This window comes from Triturus cristatus, chromosome 3_2 (assembly GCF_964204655.1).
Source record: "Triturus cristatus chromosome 3_2, aTriCri1.1, whole genome shotgun sequence".
In the NCBI taxonomy this organism is placed as follows: Eukaryota; Metazoa; Chordata; class Amphibia; order Caudata; family Salamandridae; genus Triturus; species Triturus cristatus.
In genome coordinates this window covers 402,550,701-402,572,914 of record NC_140584.1, presented here as the reverse complement: position 1 = coordinate 402,572,914, position 22,214 = coordinate 402,550,701, and the positions used below count along the sequence as shown (strand labels likewise).

The 22,214-nt window shown below is 43.8% G+C and overlaps 1 long non-coding RNA gene across 1 annotated transcript in view; it reads left to right on the top strand.

The window, feature by feature from the left end:
- Positions 1-2,060, top strand: part of LOC146857426 (uncharacterized) — a 58,077-nt gene extending 56,017 nt beyond the window's left edge. The window contains exon 3 of the long non-coding RNA XR_014979578.1: positions 1,962-2,060. This is a non-coding gene — a long non-coding RNA (uncharacterized LOC146857426). The remainder of the gene's footprint in view (positions 1-1,961) is intronic.
- The last annotated feature ends 20,154 nt before the right edge of the window (positions 2,061-22,214 follow it).

The window sequence follows — 22,214 nt, the reverse complement described above, 5'->3', positions numbered from 1 at the left end:
CACATTGTGAATGCTGTACTGTGTGGGGACATGCGTGAACGCATTAAAAGCCATGAAAGTGTCAGACAGGCCTTCCCTCAATCCACAATGCAATATGGAGTGCCCATTGCCACTTAGACTGGAGTAGCAGAAGCCAAGTGGAGTAGGGGTGGGCGGAATTTGCGTAGTTGCCCTACGCAAATTATCGTGAAATTGCTCTAAATCTCCGCGAGCACACAGAACTTTCGCGAAGACGCGGAGATTGCTTTTCCCGCCCGTTCGTGATGTGTTTTTGCGTGCTCGCGGGAAAATATATCTCTAACTTGCCTATGCTGTCGCTAATGGGCGTGGCCATTTTCCTTGCGATGCTTATTTCCTGTTCCGGGTCGAATAACGTGTTCGCGATCGCAAACTCACGCGGGATAGCGTGACTGGCTACCAACAATCCAACATCTCGTGGCGCACGCGAACGGATAGGAAAACTTGTCGGCAAATGCAGGGATCCGGTAAGTCGCTACAGCACGCGCGAGAACGCATTTTTAAAGCGCAAACAAGAAAATACTTCCGCTTTCGCAGCGGATCGCGGAAGTTTCGACACCTCCGCGTTCTCCGCGGAAATGCCAAATCTTTGCAACTTCCGTGAGAGGAATGGAAATGTTTGCCCAGGCCTAAAGTGGAGACAGCATCATCAGACGGATGATTTTTGGAGAAGAAGGCATGCTTAACACAGTCCTCACTACATGTGGGTAGTGCGTTGGACAGGATGTTGTTCCTGGGTTGCAGTGTGGGTGCAAGGTCGGAGTCAGCTGGTCTAGGGAAGTACATGGGTTGCAATGCTTTTTCGCATAGAGTCAATGTAATAACACAGAGAACAACCAAGCACAAACTGTCCGTGCTCAGTGTCCATCATTGTCATATGTCTCTTCACTATTTTGACATTCTAAGTGTGAACAAGTTTAGTTTTGTTACTGTTATTTGTCATCCATGCCACAAATGTCTGATGTATCATACTAGGAATACCTGATCAATGACGCACTTTCAAACAACATGCATAGACCATACTCATTTGTATGCAAATGAGCTATAGGAATGGCAGTCTGCCTTATGTATTTGGATGGGGCAATCCTTGTGCTGTGTCAAGAACAATATTTAATTGTGTCATCACACAAGTGTGGCACATCTTGTACTCCAAAATTGCATTCACAGTCATGACTCCGTAAGACTTCTGTCATGATGCTGTAATTAATCCTTGGTCCATTATCATGAGGACTAAGTAGCTGTGATCAAACTGTAGCTATGTTTTGTGTGTCATAGGTTGAACAATGTACACAACAGCTAGAGTCAACGTTTTGAAGGTAGGTGCATGTATGCTTGATAAATAAGCTGAGGTGCAGTTCACCCTGCTAGTACTACATGGGATGCTGCATGCCAGTCCACATGATTAGTGTCATCAATTCTGAGGTTCATTGTTGTTGAGACAGCAACCACATATCTCTTTCCGAAAATAGAAATTGCTACTACAGTGCATTACTCTGTGGATGTGTGAAATGAACGGCATATATGTCTAGAGAAGATGATCTTCATCCACGACACACTGTGACACTGTCTGATCTCAGCTGTTGTTGCAGATTAAGGATCACATGACTCCATGATTTGGACATGGGGAACCAGATAATGTGATTTTTTTGAGGAAATTATCAAATGCCATGATGTATGTTAACTGGTTAGTCATTTCTCTGGATCTTCATAAATTGATTATTTTTTAAGTGTGAAAATGATTTATGTAGAATTATGACATTCAGCAGACTGCACAGTATGTGATGAACCAACTGAGTGGTATTGTATTGGGTTGTGTGGGCCACACAGTGACCGGATGATTGGCCCTAATGGTGGAATCATCGCACATGATAGAATGCATTTCCTAACAACATTTGTCTGTCATGTACTGATTGACTGACACATGTGTACTTCTTATCATACAGATAACATGAGTGCAGAAGAGGAAAGGGTTTTCCGCATACGGAAGACCCGATACGCACACATCTGTGAGGTAGCGAAGGGGTTCAGATGGACTACAAAGCTATATGAAAAGCAGAAGGCAGCCAATACATGGAAAACCAACGCCCCAGCCAAGAATGGCAAGGTTTCCAGCCAGCATCCTGGACCATCGAAAGCCCCAACCCCAGCCCAAGGAGCTGTCAGTACCCACCCCTCCACATCAGGGCAGTCTGTTGGACATGGCATGTCAAGCCAGGATGTGTACTATTTTAAAGAAAAAAAGGATGCATGGCCTGGAGAGACAGATGGACAATATGTCTAAAAAAATGGACAAAATGCAGCAGTCCCTGGACCATCTCATCAGCCTGATCTGAGCGCTGATTGTTTATATTGTGATATATATTGTGTATTTTTTTTTAATTATACATTTTATTGTAGCGTTAGGGTTGTTAATATAGGTACCTATTGTTAGTTTAGTTAGGTTAGTTAGTTAGGTGTTTCTTATTAATAACTTTTTTTTTTATCATACAGTATTTTTATAATATTTAGGGGTGGGTGGGTCCTTTAGTGGGTGCTTCCGTGTTTTTAAAAATATACATCTATTTGTGGTTTAATACATTAGTTTGTGTATAGGATAAGTATGTGTATGTCTATTGTGCATTGATGTGTTAAGGGGTGGGGGATGATATTTAGTGGTCTCACGTGATTCTAGTTTAGCTTAGGATAATTACGTTAAGTTAGGTAGGTTAGGCATAGTTAGTATAGATAGGTATTAAGAGTTTACATTAGTTCATACGATATTTTAGATTATTGATGATTTTAGTTTTACATTTTATTGTTATAAAAATAATGTTATTTCACAAGCTTTGACTATATTCTTTGATGGTCAGCATTTAGTATGTTGTATGTGTGAGTAAGTGGGCACATGGACTGTGAACACAGAACACTGTTTTAGTGTATCATATTTGTTCATTCTAGCAGGTTGGTGCTCCATTTATGAAGATTTGTACATGTTAATCGAACACCTGTGCTTCAACTTTTTGGGGTACCCACTCTTGGGTGTTAACATACATATGGGTCTGATTTAAATCATGAGTCTTTGGACAACCTCTGCATGTGTATCTATTACGAATCTGTGTTACCTTCTATGATGTTGCTATATGTAAGTGAAATATGGGTTGTCTCATACACAGATGTACAGAACGTACACACCACACATTATCTCTCTCAGTGTGGTCATAGCTAAAACATGTTAATGGCCAAGTAGTCATTGTGTTCCGAGTGGCTAGTTCAGACGACTGGACAACCCAATGTCTGTTTACAGGCGGAGTTGAGTGGCACGGCTGGTGTATGAAGTACCGTGGTCAAACTTTGACCACATCTTGCTTGCTGGTATGTTTAATTTCATGGGCTGTACAAGTTCTATAATTTTGACACTACATCATTTATGTTTTATGTGCAGACTTATAATCCACTTGCGCTGCCAGTAGGTGATTTTTTGTGACACACTGGCAGTGCTTTTGTCTGCCCAATATTTACAAGGACTTAACTAGCAGCCCTGCCTGGCCTTTCATGTCCTTGTAACTACAGCCACTTTACACACAGCTTTATTTGTGAAAGGGGCGTTCCATGTGGGTTGCTGTGGGTGTTCAGACCTCACACCCATGGAACTGTAGTGAAGGCAGCGTTTTAGATACATACATTGCTATGTTAGCATAAGCGCCTTAGACGTTAGAAACGCCATCTTGCCACTTTTGCTGCTTTTGCACACGACACTCCCGATACATGTTATTGTTTGAAAAACTGCTTGCTTGCCTTTTCTTCACATGAGAACTGTCTGCTGTTCACATCCCTAGACGTGCACTGCGACCTTGGTCTTAACATTGTGTGCAGAAACAGTCTGAGCCACCAAACAATGTATGTTTTTGAGTTCAGGTTGATCGGCCCACGCCCTAGCCATAACACGCACACAGCTGCAAATATGTGAAAGTCGAGAGCCTTTAATATTGCAGTTTGCATGCATTAGACACACATTCTGGAGAAGAACTTTTCCAGGCGCAGAGCAAAGCTGATCCTGTGATGTGATTCACCTAAGCTGAACGTTACGGTATGGGGTTCCCCATTCAAACCTAGAGACCTTCTATTAGTATAATAATACTAGCTTACTAGTGAAGGGAGGGTGGTTGTATTCCACTGTCATTTGTAATATGATTTCTCCCTTCATTTTCTATTGTAACAATACTGATGGTTTTAATTTTAATCATTTGTCTGCTTATGTTAGCCAAAGTACTGCATCTTAGGACACGTAGTTTATAAAATAAACATTTCAAACTTTACCGTGTCCCTGATTACTCTTGTTGTGGACTGATATGAGAATAATAACGAACAGGTATTTCTGAATCCCACCATTCCTGAGTGTACTCTAAGTCGCTTGTTCTGGGTTGTCTATACATTGGGAGCTCCAAGAGGATACGGATAACGAATGGGACACTGATGCTAGTCGGATTGGGGGTTCTGGGTACTGAGGTGAGTTTTTGGTACACCACAATTCACTGAGGTCCTGGTTTCCTGTGCATAGTTCTGTGCATGAGCAGAATCCCTGCAACATGGCGCACCTAACGTTTGGTCTTCTGATTTGAAATGCCTTAGTAGTGCTTATATTAGTCCACAACACCCTCACTCTTGTTTCCGGATAGCGGGAGTGACGGTTTTAACCTACCTGTTTGTACGATAGGTTCCCTCAAGCTTGTTAGTTAAAAAGGTTTTTATATTTCTGAACCCATGTGCTACTGTTATTTCCATTGTTGTTCTTCTCTATGTCCTTATGGTGGTCGATATTGCAGCGCATAGCCGGACACCTCTGCGACGTCATTTGACGCAGTTTGGGGTGCCGGACGATGGGATGGCTGTTATTTTTGTGGTGAGTGCCGATGCATCATATCCCTACGAGATGTTTTACTCTTGGGTGACTATGCCGGCGGTGAATGCAGATTAGGCCTGGGCTAAAATTCCGTTTCGCTCGCGGAAATTGCGATAATTTGACATTTTTGCGTTCCGCGGAGAGCGCAAAAATGTCGAAATTTCCGCAATCCGCATTTTACCGGAAATTTTTAGCTTGCTTGCACTGTAAAATAATACATTCTCGCGTGCGCGCGATCGCCTTACCTGAATCCCCGCGTTCGCCGACAAGTTTTCCCGGTCCGGTCGCGTTCTCCACAAGATGTTGGATTGTTGGTAGCCAGTTGCGCTGTCTTGCGACAGTTCGCGCCCGCAGTAACATCATTCGTCGCGGGATCACCTCTTTCTTCTCGCGATCATGCAACGCGAGACAAGTGAAAACAAGATGGGCGCGCCCGCGAGCAACCGCATGGGTAAGTTGGCGAGCCGCGACCACGCAGAAAATACCGCGAACGGGCGGGAAAAAAACTTCTGCATCTTCGCGATATTTCCGCGTGTTTGCGGAGATTTCTAACATTTTCGCGATAATTTGCGAAAGTGAATTTCGTAAATTCCGCCCACCCCTAATGCAGATGATGATACATTTCACTCCTATACTCCCACGCGGCTCCCAGCAAACTAAATGCCATATAGGACGCAAGAAATTCCTATTTCAGCTTGGCAGCATCGCATTTAGTTTAATGGCGCCCTTCCCCATGTGGTTACACTGGTTAGAATGGGCCCTTTGTCAATTCCAGGGGCCACTTGGCTGGTGCTGGCCGGATTTACGCCTCATCCTCGTTATTTGAATGTTGCGGTGGATGATTTGCGTGTCCTCCATAAAGGCCTGATTACTGTATATAGAGCCTTAGTGCAATACGTTTCGCGCAACGTGCAGGTGGGGGCACCTGCTGTTGCGGGACAGACAGCGGGCCAGACCGGGGTTGTTATTAGTCCCATCATGGTTAATTCGGTAATGGGCAAGCGCCCCCAGAATAAGGACGATTTGCCTTATTGGCTTGCTGAGAAATTTGACCAGCTGGAAGCAGTATTTCCGCACTCTACTCCTGTAGAGAAACACAGGATCCTCACCATTAGTTTGCAGAAAGACTTAGTCCCAGAGGTGTCCGATTGTGACAAATGGGGTAAGGTTTTTGCAGCTGTCTACTCGAAGTGCTTCGGCACCCCATCTATGGCTGTGCTTCCCTCCGTCATCTAACGTGTTCAAGATTAACACGGTCCGGAGGCGGCAGTCGAGTTGGGAATGCGGCTTGTCGGTGTGTTCGACGTAGTTGCCACTCTCGTCCTTGGTAATCTCAAGGGAGATGCGGTACAATTTCAAGTAGCTAATGGCTTAGCCCGCGTCGATGAGCTTGATAAGCCCCGAGAGTTGCCTAAAGTTATTGCGGAAGCTTATAGAACTATTGGCCGCAGTAGTTTAGGGATTAAGCCAACTATTGTCATTCCAGACTTAATACAGCAAACTAAGGTGAGTTTTTCTGTCAAAGACGGTCGTCCAACTTTTCCTAAACAAAATTGGCGAACAAAGAAACGAGGGAAGCAGCAGCAGAAACAGGGGTCTCGTCCTGCGTCTCCAGTACAGGCGACTGGTGAACGCACATACGATTTGCACGATCACACTAGTATTAGGTCATCTGATAGATTTCAGGTTAATGAACAACGTTCTCCTCGTTCTTCATAGGAAACATCGGTCTCACAGTCCGTTTGCGGAGAACGTGGCAAAGGTCGGGGTGCCCGACAAGGATGTGAGCAACCCGTCAGTCTGACGGTAAAGGCAAGCAGGACGAGTTTGCACGTCAACGTCTCCCGTTTCAGAAGAAGAAAGTTGCTGCACTAACAGCAAGGTATGCCACAGATAGTGAGAACGCAGCTTCGGAACCTGACATGGGCACTAACGCTGCTCAACAGCGCAGCAGAGGTTACAGTAGTGTGGCAAGCACTGCGTCCATATCTGGAGGCGACAGCAACTGACACGTTCATTACTGTAGAAACTGCTGACACTAGAGTGGCTCCCCCTGATAGGCTATATGACATAGTCCTTTTAATTGAAGGTGACATTAAACATACAATACAAGGGATTTTTTGGGATAATCTGACCTCTTCCTATGATATTCTGTTAGCAGAGGTAGACTGGCCCCCGGCTTTCATTTTGGATGCTCCTAGAGGGGAGGAGGTAATCCTCCCATCCTTTGCGCACACAGTGCCAAAGGAACACGCTGAAAGGTTTGCCAAAGAGTGGGCTCAGGTGCTTGCTGCGGCGTTGGACCGTACTCAGGTTGGGTGGGATAAATTGTCTCCAAGCCATGAGATTCCTTTACGGTCCATGCCCCAGCCGCAGCCCCAATATCCCATGCGCTGCGAAGCTAGATCTCACGTCGCGGAAATCCTTGAACAATTGGAATATCAGGGTGTTATTGAAACATGTGTGTCACCAATGAATAATCCTTTATTCACTGTAACGAGGCCTGATGGGTCGTACCGCCTAGTTTTGGATTACCGGCATTTGAACTCTCATTGTCAGACGTGTGCTGTACAGAATACCCACAGTTCTGCCCTCGTTGATAGCCTCGTGCGTAAAAGGTTTAAGACCACACTTGACATATCCAATGGCTTTTACAGCCATAACCTGTCCTCTATTAGTAGTCAGTGGACAGCATTTACTTCTGGCGGCAAACAAAAACAGTTAAAGAGATTAGCCATGGGCTATAAAAACAGCCCTGGCGTCTTTGCCGCACGTGTTGTCTCTCTGTTAGAGAGCATTGACCCTGATGCGTACTCGTATGTTGATGATATCTATCTCACGGATGACGAGTTATGGCCGCATCTGTTTCGCGTTGATCGCATCATTGTTATGTTTGCAGACTTCGGTTACAAATTCAACCTGCGAAGTCTCACATTGCAGAGTATACAGTGTTATTTTTGGGCTACGAGCTCAAAAATGAGGATCAAGGGTTAGCTCCTCACTTTCTGGAGAAGTGTGCATGCTTGCGTGCTCCTACAACACTGAAAAAATTACAGTCTTTGCTGGGCTGTCTGAATTTCAGTCGTACCTACATTCCCGATTATGCCCAGCGTATCAAGCCACTATATGCCTTGGTACAACCTACTTTTTCCAAATCGAGCTGGCTGCCAGAGCATTCAGCTATTTTGCAATCCTTGCAAGTTGATCTTCTTGCTTCGAAATACATACTGACACGTGATAACCACACTAACCTGGTAATAAGAATAGTGCTGGGCGCAGTGGGTTTCACGTACTTAACGTTCAATGAGGGCGACACCGTCCCCATTGCCTACAAATCACACCTGTACACTTCGGCTGAACTGCGCTTTTCCACAGTCTAAAAAGTTTTGACTGCGGTGCAGATGGCGATTCTTAAAGAACGAGCGCTGTTGCAAGGAAAACGCATGTTGGTGATAACACCATATCCTGCTCTAGAGGCAGTGACAAAAGCCAGTGTACCTAATTCTAAAGCTTTGCATCCGCGTTGGATACAATGGGCCACTCCTTTGACATCGCCAGATGTCACCTATATCTTTGATGCCTCATTGCAGACTCAGGAGTACTTGCAATATGAATTTGTTCATCCAGCTCCTCTGTCTTTGCGCCCGCTTGAAGATTACCATTGTGTCATTTACACTGACGGTTCGGCACAACCGGTGACGGAATCGAAGCATGAATATTCAGCAGCCTGCGCAATTGTGGCGGGTACTTTCGTGAATGGAGAATTCAAATCTGATGTCGTGCATATGCAGTCATTGGGTGATTGTACCGCACAGTTGGCAGAGCTCCATGCTCTGGTGCTTGCACTGGAGTGTGCTGATCCTCAGGTTACTACTCTTATAGTGAGTGACTCGTTTTACTGTGTTCAGTCTTTCAACGACAATCTATTCTTTTGGTCTCAGAATGAATATCGTGACTCCAAAGGTAGCACAATTAAGCATAAAATGCTTTGGGTTCGAGTGGCAGAACTTAAACAGCATCTGCCTCTCATGAATGTAATTCACACTCTTGGTCACCAGCGAGTTGGTGTCCAAGCTGTCGGCAACAGCTTAGCTGACGAGGCAGCGAAAACAGCAGTGGCGACATATCTAGTAGCAGCAGTTACAAGATCCAAAAGTAAGATCGATGATGACATCTTATCTTGGCAGTTATTGCTGCTACAGAGAAGGGAAGTCATTACCCAATAGGTTTCCCTTCTCGGTACCATTATCACTTAAGTCCTGATAACGTCCTGTATGTGAGAATTAACTATGTTGGTGACAGAGTAATTCCCAACGCGGACTGCAGACCGTCCTTGATAACAGTGGCTCACAAGGGTATGGCCTCTGCCCATGCCGGCGTGTCTGCTACTGTTACTCAATTACAACAGCGTTACTGGTGGTGCGGATTGTATAAACAAGCTCGCACTTATGTTCTTGAGTGTGACATTTGCCAGCAGATTGAGCCTTCAACTGCTGTGCGCCCACCACAAACTCAGTTGTACATATCTAATAAACCACATGGATGTGTTTATTTAGATCACTGCGGTCCTTTCTCCTCTGATACTGCGTATAAGTACATCTTAGTTGCAGTGGATTCGTGCACACGTTTTCTTTGGGTATGGCCACAAAGGAGTGATGATGCCCGTACTGTCATCAAGGATTTGCGTGTCTTTGTGGGAATTTTTGTGTGTGGTACCTTTCATTCTGATCAAGGCCCTGCGTTCGCCTCTAGGGCGTACAAAGCAGCCATGAAATCTTTGGGGGTCCAAGTCAAATTTTCGTCTCCATACCGACCTGAGGGTAATAGTGTAGTGGAGCGAATGAACCATGACTTAAAGCAATCCTTGACAGCCAGGGTTTTAGGCACTGGCCGGAACTGGTTAGCCCATCTGTTTAACGGACAACGTGCACTTAATAATCTCCCTAGAAGGTCTCTGGGTGGGCAGACCCCATACATGATGCTCTTTGGCATAAAATTGTTTGTCCCGGACCTTAATGGTCTAGACATGGCGGCGTCAGCCGCACCCTTTGACGTAGATGATCACTGTGCTGTATTACAGAATCTACAAGAGGCAAGAGACAGTCTCGCAAAAGAACACTTGCCCTCCACATCTGATGCTGCGCTTCATATTCCGGTAGTCGGCTGGCTACCTCGAGACCTGGTCCGTGAGAAGGTCGAGAACAAGAAGGAGTTCGGCCCCTCTTATCGTGCACCGGTTCCAGTGCTTGGCGTGCAGGGTACAAGAACAGTCATTTTACCTCTACTTCCTGGTCGTAAGGATAACAGGTACATCTCCATTGACAATGTCAAACTACAGCGAGTGGCCGATTCTTCTTAGTATGACTCCAGCGGTTTCCTGCCCTGCGATGCTGAGAAATTCTGTTTTGGCTCCGGCTTCTACCACCATGCCTGATATTGCCATCGAGATGCATAAAGTTACCAATCCATTGTTGCCACCACCGGCTGGTGGTCCACCTGACGATACTGAGTATGCTTATCCCACAGAAGTATCATTGCCTGTTTTACAATCAACCGCAGTTAACCAGTCACGTTTCTCCTTTGACACTAACTCTATGACTTACAGTGCTCCATCAAAAATTTCTATTTTTGCTGTTTGGTTTAAAAGACATTTTTTAATTCCCCCTTGTACTTACATTTGGCTGGTGCTCATATGCATTTTTTTGTTTATGTCCATTGGATTCCTGGTGGTATTTTTTCGTCTTGTCAATGGACACTACCTAAAGGAAAGATCTACAATTAGACTAATTGATGGAACTTTGGCCCCCCACTCCTCATCACACATCATGAAGAGGGACCAGACTTTTGTGAATATTACTGCCTGGCCTGTGTTAGATGGGATTGTGTGGGATGCTGTTAAATTTCAAACTCATGGACCCACTGAGGTTATTAATGTTCCAAATGTTCTTCGTGTTTCTATGGGGGATGTAGTGAAACAAAACATCCGCTCTGATGATTGGGACGTTCAGGCCATAGAGGCACTGTTTTCTGATTTGAAATATTATGCCGCATTTGATGCTGAAGATTTGTATTTAGACACCGCTAATTATGGGGAACTGATTTGCTATCAACATTATGGCAATCATTTCCTACATAAGGCCAATGCATTTTCGAAATTTTGTAAATTATACGCAATGGGAACATTGTCCGACGCCAATGCAAGGCAGCTCCAACACACTGGTGAACAAATTTGCATATTTTACTGATTTCAGTGTTTCAAAACCTGCCGCATTTTATTTTAAAGTGGCAGCAGAGTCTGCCTCCAAGGTTAGGCTGACACACACTAAATTGTTGTATTCCAAGTCCTTTATGGATGAATTGGCGGTCAGGGGTTATGACCTGTGGAAAGCTACTGTTGATCTTAAATCTGTTTGGGGTTCCAAGAAATGGCAGGTGCAAGGGACTGAGGCTCTGCATCGTGCTTGCCTATCCCAAACCACATGTTATTTTTGAATTCTACTATTTTTCAGACCGCCTGCTTTGGATTGGCTACTTCTAAAAAGCTGAAGTCCCCCTCTATTCCAGATCTGGGTGCTTATCCAAATTGGAATAATCATACAGATCTGTCCCTTGATGCGTTGCAGTCATACATTACTAATACATCCTTTAATATTTCCGAATTACATTCTGAAGGATGGTTAACTTGGCAGACAAGCTCAGATTCCTGTCAACATCGTTTTCTGGGTCTACAACCTGGGTATACGCAGGTTCGCGTAGACCCCCGCTTTGAATCTTCTCATCCTGTTACTACCTACTCTGTAGGGAAGTTATGCCAAGCTTGGCTGCAACATTCCACCTTGGCATCTGTTAAACTTCATTTATCTAAATTAAATGACAAAATAGATTTGAATGATTTTGTTAAGGGTCCTGTAGGTGGCAGGTCCAAAAGGTGGGTGTATGCTGTTTATAACGAAGTTTGTAAATTATCTCAAATTGAAGCGGCTTCCAGATTGAGAGCCATTGACCAGGCCAATTTGGAAAAAGTTCTGGCTGTTATTGATAGCATTAACACCCTTTCTTCCAGAATTTACACATTAGATAATATTGTTTCATCTGTTGTTGATATTGTGCAGGATGATATGTCTGTTTTGTATCATGGTCAAAATCAATTACGTTCTATAATGCAGTTTGCATGGACTTTGCAAACGTTAAAGGCGGGGAAAGTCCCCTGGGACTACATGAATACTTCATCTTTATTCCTTCCCTTTAATTTAACTGCGAAACAACAATTCATGTCCATGAAAGATGCAACATATTCATTACTGCATATTGAGAAGTTAGAACCTTTGCCTATATCTGTGGCCGAATTGAACTCCACTGTGTGGCTTATACATGGGTTAATCACATTACCATTTCCTTTGTTTAAATTCAGTTTGTGCATGAAACATTATGCCCTAGGCAGATTTGGTCACTCCCATTTACATACAGGTGCATGAGAGAAGGTAAAGAAGTTTATTTGAAGGGTGAGGAATGCCCTTCCACACCTGATCACTCTGTAGTCTGTAGGCACATCCAATTGCATGGCGCGTGCAATGTGCTAGCACCTAATTTGTCATGCGTCCTGAAAGGTATTCCGGTGCCAGCTATTACACCCTCTTTCACATTGCTGGCTAACGGTAGTTATTTGCTTTTAAATAACGAGGCTTGCTGCGGGATGCTAGTGGGGATACCCTACATTGTGACTGTATCACAGAGAGTAGTCTGCTGTAAAAATTTCCTTTTTCCACCCCCACATGGACGGCTGGATGTATCCATCTGGCCTTCCATTCCAACCTTGAAAGCAGAGTTCAACAAGATGAGCAGAATAAGGGCTCTATTGTCTCAAAAAGAAGTCGCTCTGACTTCTTCCCGTGAAACATTTGTCCTTCACGTAGCGAACACCCGCACAGAGGTGCATGCGCTTTTAAATACTGATCTCCCACTGCATTTCGGTGCCCTGATTCAAACTATATTCAATGCCTCGTCCACAACTGGCTTGGCGCATTTTTTCAAAATTGTGGGCTCCGGCCTCGTGACCTCCTTCCAAACTATTTTTGGTGTGATACCGGCATTTTTTCATTCTATTTTTTCCAGCGTCTTTGGCGGGCTCCCGTTGATTCTCGCCCTCACGGCTGGTGTGCTGTTGTTGGTCTGCTTACTGCGCAATGGCTGCACAATTTGTGTCACACGACAGCCTATCCAGGCTGCTCCATCTTCGTAACCGGATGCTTGAATATTATGGAATATTACCACTGGCAACCATGAGCATAGCCTATGGATTGTCCTCCCGGTTTTCCAACTTTACTTGCGTACAACCTGTTTTTCATTGCCTAGATTGTCCTTTCGAATGGGCTCTGGATTTGTGCTTGTCAAACTCGGTGTCTCCTGCCCCGGATTATGATCGACTAATGAGTCCCTTAGTGGCACATGAGTTGGACTGTTCTGGTGTCAGGATTATGGCCTGTGGAGCGGCACATGGAGTCCTAGGGAATTGAGACATCTGTACGGCAGCGTATGACTTCCTGACAAGAAGTTATCTTGAAGAACACGCCAGTTGTCCTCTGATTGTGCTAGAGGGCCCAGTTGTCGAGGAACATGTATGTTCGTTTACCTTGTTAGACTGGATGGCGGAAACTTTTACAGAACATTCCAATGACTTCCTCTTGGAAGCTGTCGCTACTTACTGTGCCTACACGTTGATGGATTAACCTGGATGTCGTCCAGCTTGCCTTGTACGGCCCACACATTTTTTTTTTTTTTTTAATTGTTTTTTGGTTCAACATTTCGGCTCGCAGAAGCCTTTGCGAGATGTTAAGATTTTCCATTTCCTTTTTTTCCCCTTCATGTTGTTTTTTTTTTACGGTTTTTGCTTCGAACTTTCACTCCCCTTTATTTGGATTTCCAATATATGCACTTGTTTCCACTCTGTCGAACTTGAACTCTGCGTTCTTTTAATTGTATCCCTAATAGTTTGTGGTCCGATCAAGGGAGGGTGTAGTGAAGGCAGCGTTTTAGATACATACATTGCTAAATTAGCATAAGCGCCTTAGACGTTAGAAACGCCATCTTGCCACTTTTGCTGCTTTTGTACACGACACTGCCGATACATGTTATTGTTTGAAAAACTGCTTGCTTGCCTTTTCTTCACATGAGAACTGTCTGCTGTTCACATCCCTAGACGTGCACTGCGACCTTGGTCTGAACATTGTGTGCAGAAACAGTCTGAGCCACCAAACATTGTATGTTTTTGAGTTCAGGTTGATCGGCCCACGCTCTAGCCATAACACGCACACAGCTGCAAATATCTGAAAGTCGAGAGCCTTTAATATTGCAGTTTTCATGCATTAGACACACATTCTGGAGAATAACTTTTCCGGGCGCAGAGCAAAGCTGATCCTGTGATGTGATTCACCTAAGCTGATCTTTACGGTATGGGGTTCCCCATTCAAACCTAGAGACCTTCTATTAGTATAATAATACTAGCTTACTAGAGAAGGGAGGGTGGTTGTATTCCACTGTCCTTTGTAATATGATATCTCCCTTCATTTTCTATGGTATTGTAACAATTCTGATGGTTTTAATTTTAATCATTTGTCCGCTTATGTTAGCCAAAGTGCTGCATCTTAGGACACGTAGTTTATAAAATAAACATTTCAAACTTTACTGTGTCCCTGATTACTCTTGTTGTGTACTGATATGAGAATAATAACGAACAGGTATTTCTGAATCCCACCATTCCTGAGAGTACTCTAAGTCGCTTGTTCTGGGTTGTCTATACATTGGGAGCTCCGAGAGGATACGGATAATGAATGGGACACTGATGCTAGTCGGATTGGGGTTCTGGGTACTGAGGTGAGTTTTTGGTACACCACAATTCACTGAGGTCCTAGTTTCCTGCGCATAGTTCTGTGCATTAGCAGAATCCCTGCAACAGAACAGGACACATTTACAAGGAATCATAAACCTGGCAATGCATCAGTATGCTACGCCACACTAGGGGTGGTATAGAGAGGCACATTGAGGAGCAAGATTTTCATTTCTCCACGTTTCTGAAACTTTGAAGGTGTGTTGCAGTCAGTGGCGGACAGTGACATTTGAAAGTGGTGGGCCATAAAATGTTTGGCATACTTCAGCATAGCGAGCGAGCGTAGCGAGCGAGCCCGAACAACCTAAGGGGGGTTTTGAAAAAAGAGTGGAAAAATGGTGCATTTTCAAGCAAATTTGAGAAAGCAGAAAGGTTAATAAAGCAATGAAGAAAGTGCAGTTATTACAGTAATAAAGAGATCATGTCATATAACATAGGTAGCTGCTTATTCAGTATAACCACAGAGCTTCATAACAGACTTTGAGATATAATGCATTTCTGAGTACCTCACAGGTGTTTTTTATTTAACAAACAACTAAACAGGTGGTCGGAAACTAGCAGCATTGAACATACATATGTTTACTTTTTGTATCTAAACTCAGCACGTCTGTCTTTAAGAGCAGCAAACTTTTCAATTACTTGAACGTTAAAATCAGAGATATTTTGAACTAACTTGCTCTCTATAGAGAGCATTGCCAAAGCATTCAGTCTTTCCTGAAGCATGGTGTTTCTTAGGAATGTCTTAATCCTCTTTAAGGCGGAAAAAGATCGTTCTGCCTCTGCTGTTGTCATAGGAGTGGTTATGACAATTTTAAGTAAAGTCACTGTCTCTGTAAATGTCTTTTCCATATTAAGTTTATGAATTAAAGTCAGCAAAGCCCTGGCATCTCTGGCATTTCGGTACACAGGCATTGAGTACAGTACAGTCAGCCCACTTTTGAGGTCCTCTTGGTTGAGCATAGGATAAGCTTCCACAGCCTCATGCAGAGCATGCTCAGGGAAAGATTCACCATATTTTGCAAAGTTTTGACTTTCCAATAATGCGGCACTCACCAAATGTTTTGTGAAAGCAAAACATTCTTGTGCATGCACAATTACAATGTCACATATCTCCTTTGCATTTCGGACCAGAGTGGTGATGTTTTTCCTGTGGTTTGCAAAAATTGAAGCCTCTGGCAGTTTGCTGTCTAAATTGTCAACCTCATTTCTCACTATGCTTATGCGCTCGACAAACATAGCGGTATTTATTTTCACAGAGACAGTATCGATCTCTCGTGCTTGTAACTGATTGTATAAATTTTCAACAGCTGACATTATGTCTTGAAATAAAAACAGAAAGAACTGAAACTCTCTATCTTCTAGTGTTCTAGCAAAGCCACGGGCTTCACTTTGAGTTTTGAAATCAAAGGTTTCATTGACTTCTATATTAAGAAAACATTTCACAAGGTCCTCCCTATATTGATATATTAGTTGGACTGTACGTATGTTAAAGTTCCAACGAGTTGAGGATCCCCTTGGAACCCTTTTGTCCACAATCTCCTGAAGTGCTTCCGTTCTTTTTGGGGAACGTGAGAAGAATGCTGCCATGCCTCCTACATCCTGAAAGAAAATTCGTGTCTCGGAGATCTTTGATACTGCCTGCTGCATAATAAGATTAAGTTGGTGGGCGTAACAGTGCACGTAATGAGCATAAGGGTACACATCTCTAATTCTTTTCTGTACTCCACCAAGGCTTCCACTCATTACGGACGCACCATCATAGCTTTGTGCAATAAGTTTTTTTTTTTGGTGCACCTCTGGAAAAATGAAGTTCAGTTGACGCAGTATAGCTGCAGTAATGGTTTCTGCAGTAGAGTCTCTTAAATAAGTGAAACCATAGAACCTCTCCACAACATTATTGTCATTGTCCAGGTACCGAAAGACTAATACGGACTGTGTTTGTGTGGCCACATCAGTGGTGTCATCAGCCTGAATAGCCACAAAGTCTGTGTTTTGCAACTCTTGGACAATATGGCTTCTCATAATTTCGAGCATACACTCAAGGAGTTCATTTTGTATAGTTTTAGAGGTGCCCTTAAAGACTGTAGCAGTTGCTAAATGTGCTTCCATTTCCTTGTCTATGCTTGCTATTAAATCCACAAGGCCTTCGAATATTCCTGGATTTGTGGAATCTTCAGATTCATCATGGCCTCGCAATGCCAGTTCGAAAGTACCACAGAAACGAATGCAATCAATTATTTTTGATAGTATGTGCCTATTCCGATCAACTGCTTCATTGTGTTTCTGTATTGTTTGGCGGTATGCACTGTTTATGTGCTGCTCAATCGGTGTGTCTCCCAACATTCCCAGTCTTGTTACGTTTTCCATATGTTTTCTTGTGTGTGCATGCTTTTTGATTTTTTCAGACAGATGCTTCAAGTCTGTCACTCCTTCTCTTGTCCAAGGAAAATCACCATTAAACAGCAAGCAGGGGAAGCAGAACAGTTTGTTTCTTGACGGACACCCTGTAAGCCATTCAGCTTTTGTGTACCAGGTGTTTGAGAATGTACGTGTGTACAATTTTCCTCTGTCCTGGGTAACTTGTTGTAGTTGTAGGTCTGGCCGATCAGGTCCTAATCTCTTTATATGTAGTTTATCTTGTAGTGGCCGTGCATGGAATGACCGTGTAATTAATTGTTCTACCGTATTCATCATGGATGTCGATGCTGTCCTTACCAATATGAAAGAAGCCTGTCAATAGTCAAAGTACAACGTATAAGATTTGGTGCAATAATATCAAATTTCAGTATAAGTACATCTATCATGTGCATTATCGTAATATATCTCCAAAGCTCCCCTTTGGACAACAGGGCTGCTAAAAATACAGCCTTACTGCCTGCTGCCTCTGTGTGCCATAGTGGTTGCTGAAGACACTGCAAAAGAGACTGTTTGAGGGCCTTGAACAGGGCAAGGGATAGATAGTGCCTTCAACAATCGTTAGTGCCCAAAGCACAGGGCTAAGGCTCAGTATTAGTAAATGCTATCCACTGAGAGAACAATCTTCAGAATGTGCATCCACCCCAACCACCATCTAGAGTGACCAGTGACCACAAACATAGCCCTAATTCCAATATAAAAACGGATATCAGCAGTTTCCTTACCTTTAACACTGTTGTTTGCTGGGTCGTAGACGGGATGAAAGAGCAGCAAAGGAGGTTGGGTCTTCCTGTTCTCTGTCCAAAAATTGCCCAAAAATTAGGTAGTGGTTCAGTTAATGTTTTAGGCTTTACCAGGTGCTGAAAATAAAAATATAACAATTTATTTTTGAAACATTAGGGTAATCAAACAAAGACTGGGGGGGGAAAAAACATAACGCTACAATTTTTACCTGCTTGCAGTTTGCATGCAGGTCTTACATGACAGTTAATAATAGCTCACTGTTGTATGTTAGGATTACAACTTACAAACTGCAAGTAACAAAATGATCTCTCTGACAAATGCAGTGACTCACTGACCTATTTACATCATGTGCATTTTGTGATCTGCATCAGGTACATGTTCTTTGCAGCAGGCACATTAACCTTCTGAAGTTCTGCGCTACCTTTCCATAAGTCAAAACTTCCATTACACAAAACTCTGATCTCTCTCTAGGAAAAACATTAACAATATCCTCACAATATGCTCCTCATGCACACCAACACCCAAAGATACTACACACATTATTAGATAGTCCATTTCACCCTCACACACAATAGATCACCAGTGCCATGTAGTGGGCAGCAGGATGCCCTCTAAAACGACAACTCAATACAAACTACTGAGTAATAATGCTTCTAAACAAGAGAAATGGCACAGTTCATTCTCTCACTCATTCAGATACAAAACTCACATCAAAGCGACTCTGTGCAAATTGAGACTCAGAAACGGCACATAAGCGGCTCTTCCATTAATCCAGTAGGAATAGCTGTTAACCTGAATACACTGAAAAGTCCCACAGTTGGATTTACTGTTTACCTGAAATCTTAACAAAGAATTGTTAATACAAAGAGACCCGTGACCTGTTAACCTCAGAGACATCAACATTTTTGATGTCTCCGAGGTTAACAGGATGCCACTTTCAGGCCTTTCCTCCCTGCGCTCCGGAATGACTTGTAAACCCCCTGGTGCAAGTCAAAAATACATTGCAGATTAGGACAAGCACTTGCAATGCAACAGGTCTCGCATTTACGTGAGTTTGAGCTATTGACATTGTAAATGACAATGCCTTTTATTTATTTTTTGTTTTTGAAACATAAATAAAATGCATTGTCATTTAAAATGCCAATAGTTTAAACTTGCATAAATGCTTGACCTATTGCAGGGCAAATGCTTGTTAATTTCAGGGGTACGGCCAAAGGTGTTAAGTTGCCAAGAGATGCAACAACTGTTTTATATCGTCGCTCCACTGTTAAACGTTGGTAGTGGGTATGTGGACGCCTTAACGACACCTCCCTCCCCCTTCGGTCTGTGCTCGCTGTTATTAGTCCATCACCCCCACGATGGCTTTCAGTCTTCCTTGTTCACCCCAAATTAACTGAGACAGATCCCGCCGAAAGCCTGTCTATGAGTCTGCCCCTTCACTGCACGCGGCTGAACCTGATGCTTGTCACACATGTTCCATTATTAACCTATTACTGTACCACCTAATTAAGACCATATTAAACATACGCTGCCCATACAGCGGTAAATCAAGCGGCCAATGGAAGCAAAGCAGAACTCTTTTGACACTTACACAAGAGGGGCTTGTCAAGGCGAGCCATATTTATGTCATATTTCCGGACTGCCTTTTCAAAGGCACTTGAACTCCTTCCAGGCTTTAAGCTGGAAGAAATTGGGACAATTAATTGTTTAAGCCTGGACGGTTAAAACAGAAGCATTTTGGCATTAAAATATCGAGTAACCCATCTAAATAGGTGATGGCAGTTATGTACTTGTCAATGGGCCCTGTTGTCGGTGGTGCCCAGGGCCGCTCTGTGAACGAGTAGGGACCATTCATTTCTGAATGACAACTTGAAGAGTCTGTCCCTTGCGTGGTGCAACCCCCACCCCCCTCTGCCCCGCCCCTCAGCTGTAACCACACGCCGTGGAGCAGCCCACGTTCCCAGCGCCTTTCCCCAAGCCCTGTATCACATCCCCAGGTAGCTCCCACTCCTGCTGATCGCAGCTGCCTCTCCATATTCACACATTCAGGTGACGTCTCCCTCAGTTACAGCTCATCCCAATAAAGTGTCTCATCATTGTTCTAAAATAGGCCGCCAATCGGCATGTTGAACATTATCCACCTTCCCCAGTTTGTCACGGTTCCTATAGGGGGCTAGAATGCCACAGCCGCATTAATATTTGTTGGATGAATACTTAACTGTGCTTCTCATCTTCACTTAGAGGATAGCAACGCCTTTTACATTGTTTATCATGCACCTCAAAAGCAGCAAGCCTCCATGGACTTCACCAGGGTTACCTTCTCTGCAAACCTGTGAGACGGTATTGAAATGTTGCAAAATCGATTCGCTTCAGCGAGATTACCCTCTTGACTATCGGACTCCACCATAATTCATGAGCCACCATGTTGGTAGATTTCAATTGATTAGGACACCTATAGTAATTAATACCAGAAAGAGGCACGGCCAACAGCAGCCATGTCAGCACCAGAGTGTAATTGAAAGGTGCCGGGGGAGAAGGGGGTGACGTATATGAATTCATAATCCCCCTTCCCAGGATAGGTCCGAGTGGGGGGATATGTACCAGACTTCAACAAAAAAAATTGCGTCCCTCCTATGGACTGTTTCACCCCTGACCCTGATTAGAATCCAACTGTGTGGGAAATGCTGGTGATTCTGACCTGCCCCCCCCCCTCTCTCTCTTAATTCTCAGTCTCTTCCTTGGACAGGCCTCCAGCCCTTTTACCTGAAGCAGTATTGTGTACATAGTTATACAAGATCCTGTCACCTCTTCGTGTGGGCATGGTGCTTCTAGGGTTTCCTTAGTGTAGCTGTAGTACAAGACCACGTTACCTACATAATTCGCAAGACTGTGTAGAACGCCAATGGGCAGAATTACATGAGTGTCTTTTTGCATCCTCCCGCTGCCTTATCCCCGCCGACCACTGCCTATCATACAGGTTTTTCATTAGGATGCCCTTAAAGGTTCACAAATTGTAGCTTGAAGTTATACAGAATGCATGGAATAATTCTAAACTGTGAGTATCTTATTGATATATCTCCAAATTTCTGTACAGTGCTTGTGATATTAACGTGTTTGCCTGAATAGTGAGTCCACATATTTTAATCACAAAATTCTGACCACCCTATTTGAAAATTTTTAAGGTTTTATTTCCAGTGGCAGACAAACGTATTCTTCTTCCACCCCACATTTCTCGGTCCATCCCTTGAGGATATTCACATCACCCACTGTAAAATTCTTACATGCTTTAGTGCCTCAATATAGCAATAAGTAGCTTAAGGTAACCAGCAATTGTTTGAGAATATTCTGGCTCTGTGTTCGGCTCAGAGCGAAAACATTTTAGTAACTTTTTTATCTAGAAAAAGACATTTGTCAAGCTGTAAAGTGTGAAGCGGATGAAAGGTCTGGTAAGTGTGGCAAATTAATAATTACGCGGAACGGTCACACAGAACTCACAGTGGAAATATGGAAATTAATCTTATGGTAATGCTTAGCAGGTTAGACTTTCGAAAGCTAGCTGCTAGTTTGCTGGTATTGCTAGCGGTCAAAGTGGGCAGTGTGTATTGGAAACTACATTTCTAACCTTTTTTGATTTTATCAAAACGGTTTCCGTAAGGTTTGTTAAAACAATTACTGTTTCAGATTGTATGATACCAGTCATGGAGGAGGTCTTCTATACTGTCAAGAGAGTGAAGCAACAGACATCTAAAAAATAAGAAAGCCTTTTCCCCAGGGTGCCTGTTATATCAAAGATATGAACATGGGTGCAGTTGGTTAATCAGAACATTTAAAGGCTTCTTGGGAGCCAGTATAGTATAGGCTTTACTTGAGGGGAGGCCGAGGGTGAAAGGTGAGACGGGGAGAGGGACATGTTGGGGACGGGGTTACATTCGGCACGGTGAAAGGAGGGGAAGGAAGCTGGTCTCGGTTATGTTCTGCAGGGTGAAAGGAAAACTTACATTCTTATATGGATGGAAAGAATAATTAAAGAGTCTCGACGACTCGTGCTCCGCTCGTGACTCGGTGACTGCAGCCTGGCTGACTGATGATGATCTCTGACTCTGACTCGGACTCCTCGTGTCGTGTCGCGTGTCGTCTCTCGTGTCTGTCGAGTGTCGAGTGTCGACTCGTGTCGTGGCAGGCAGCAGCAGGCGCACTGGCGCAGTGACGTGGTGCGCCGACAGCGTAGGAATGGTCAATCACTACTGCAGGGCTTCACATTGCCGCAGTGTGATT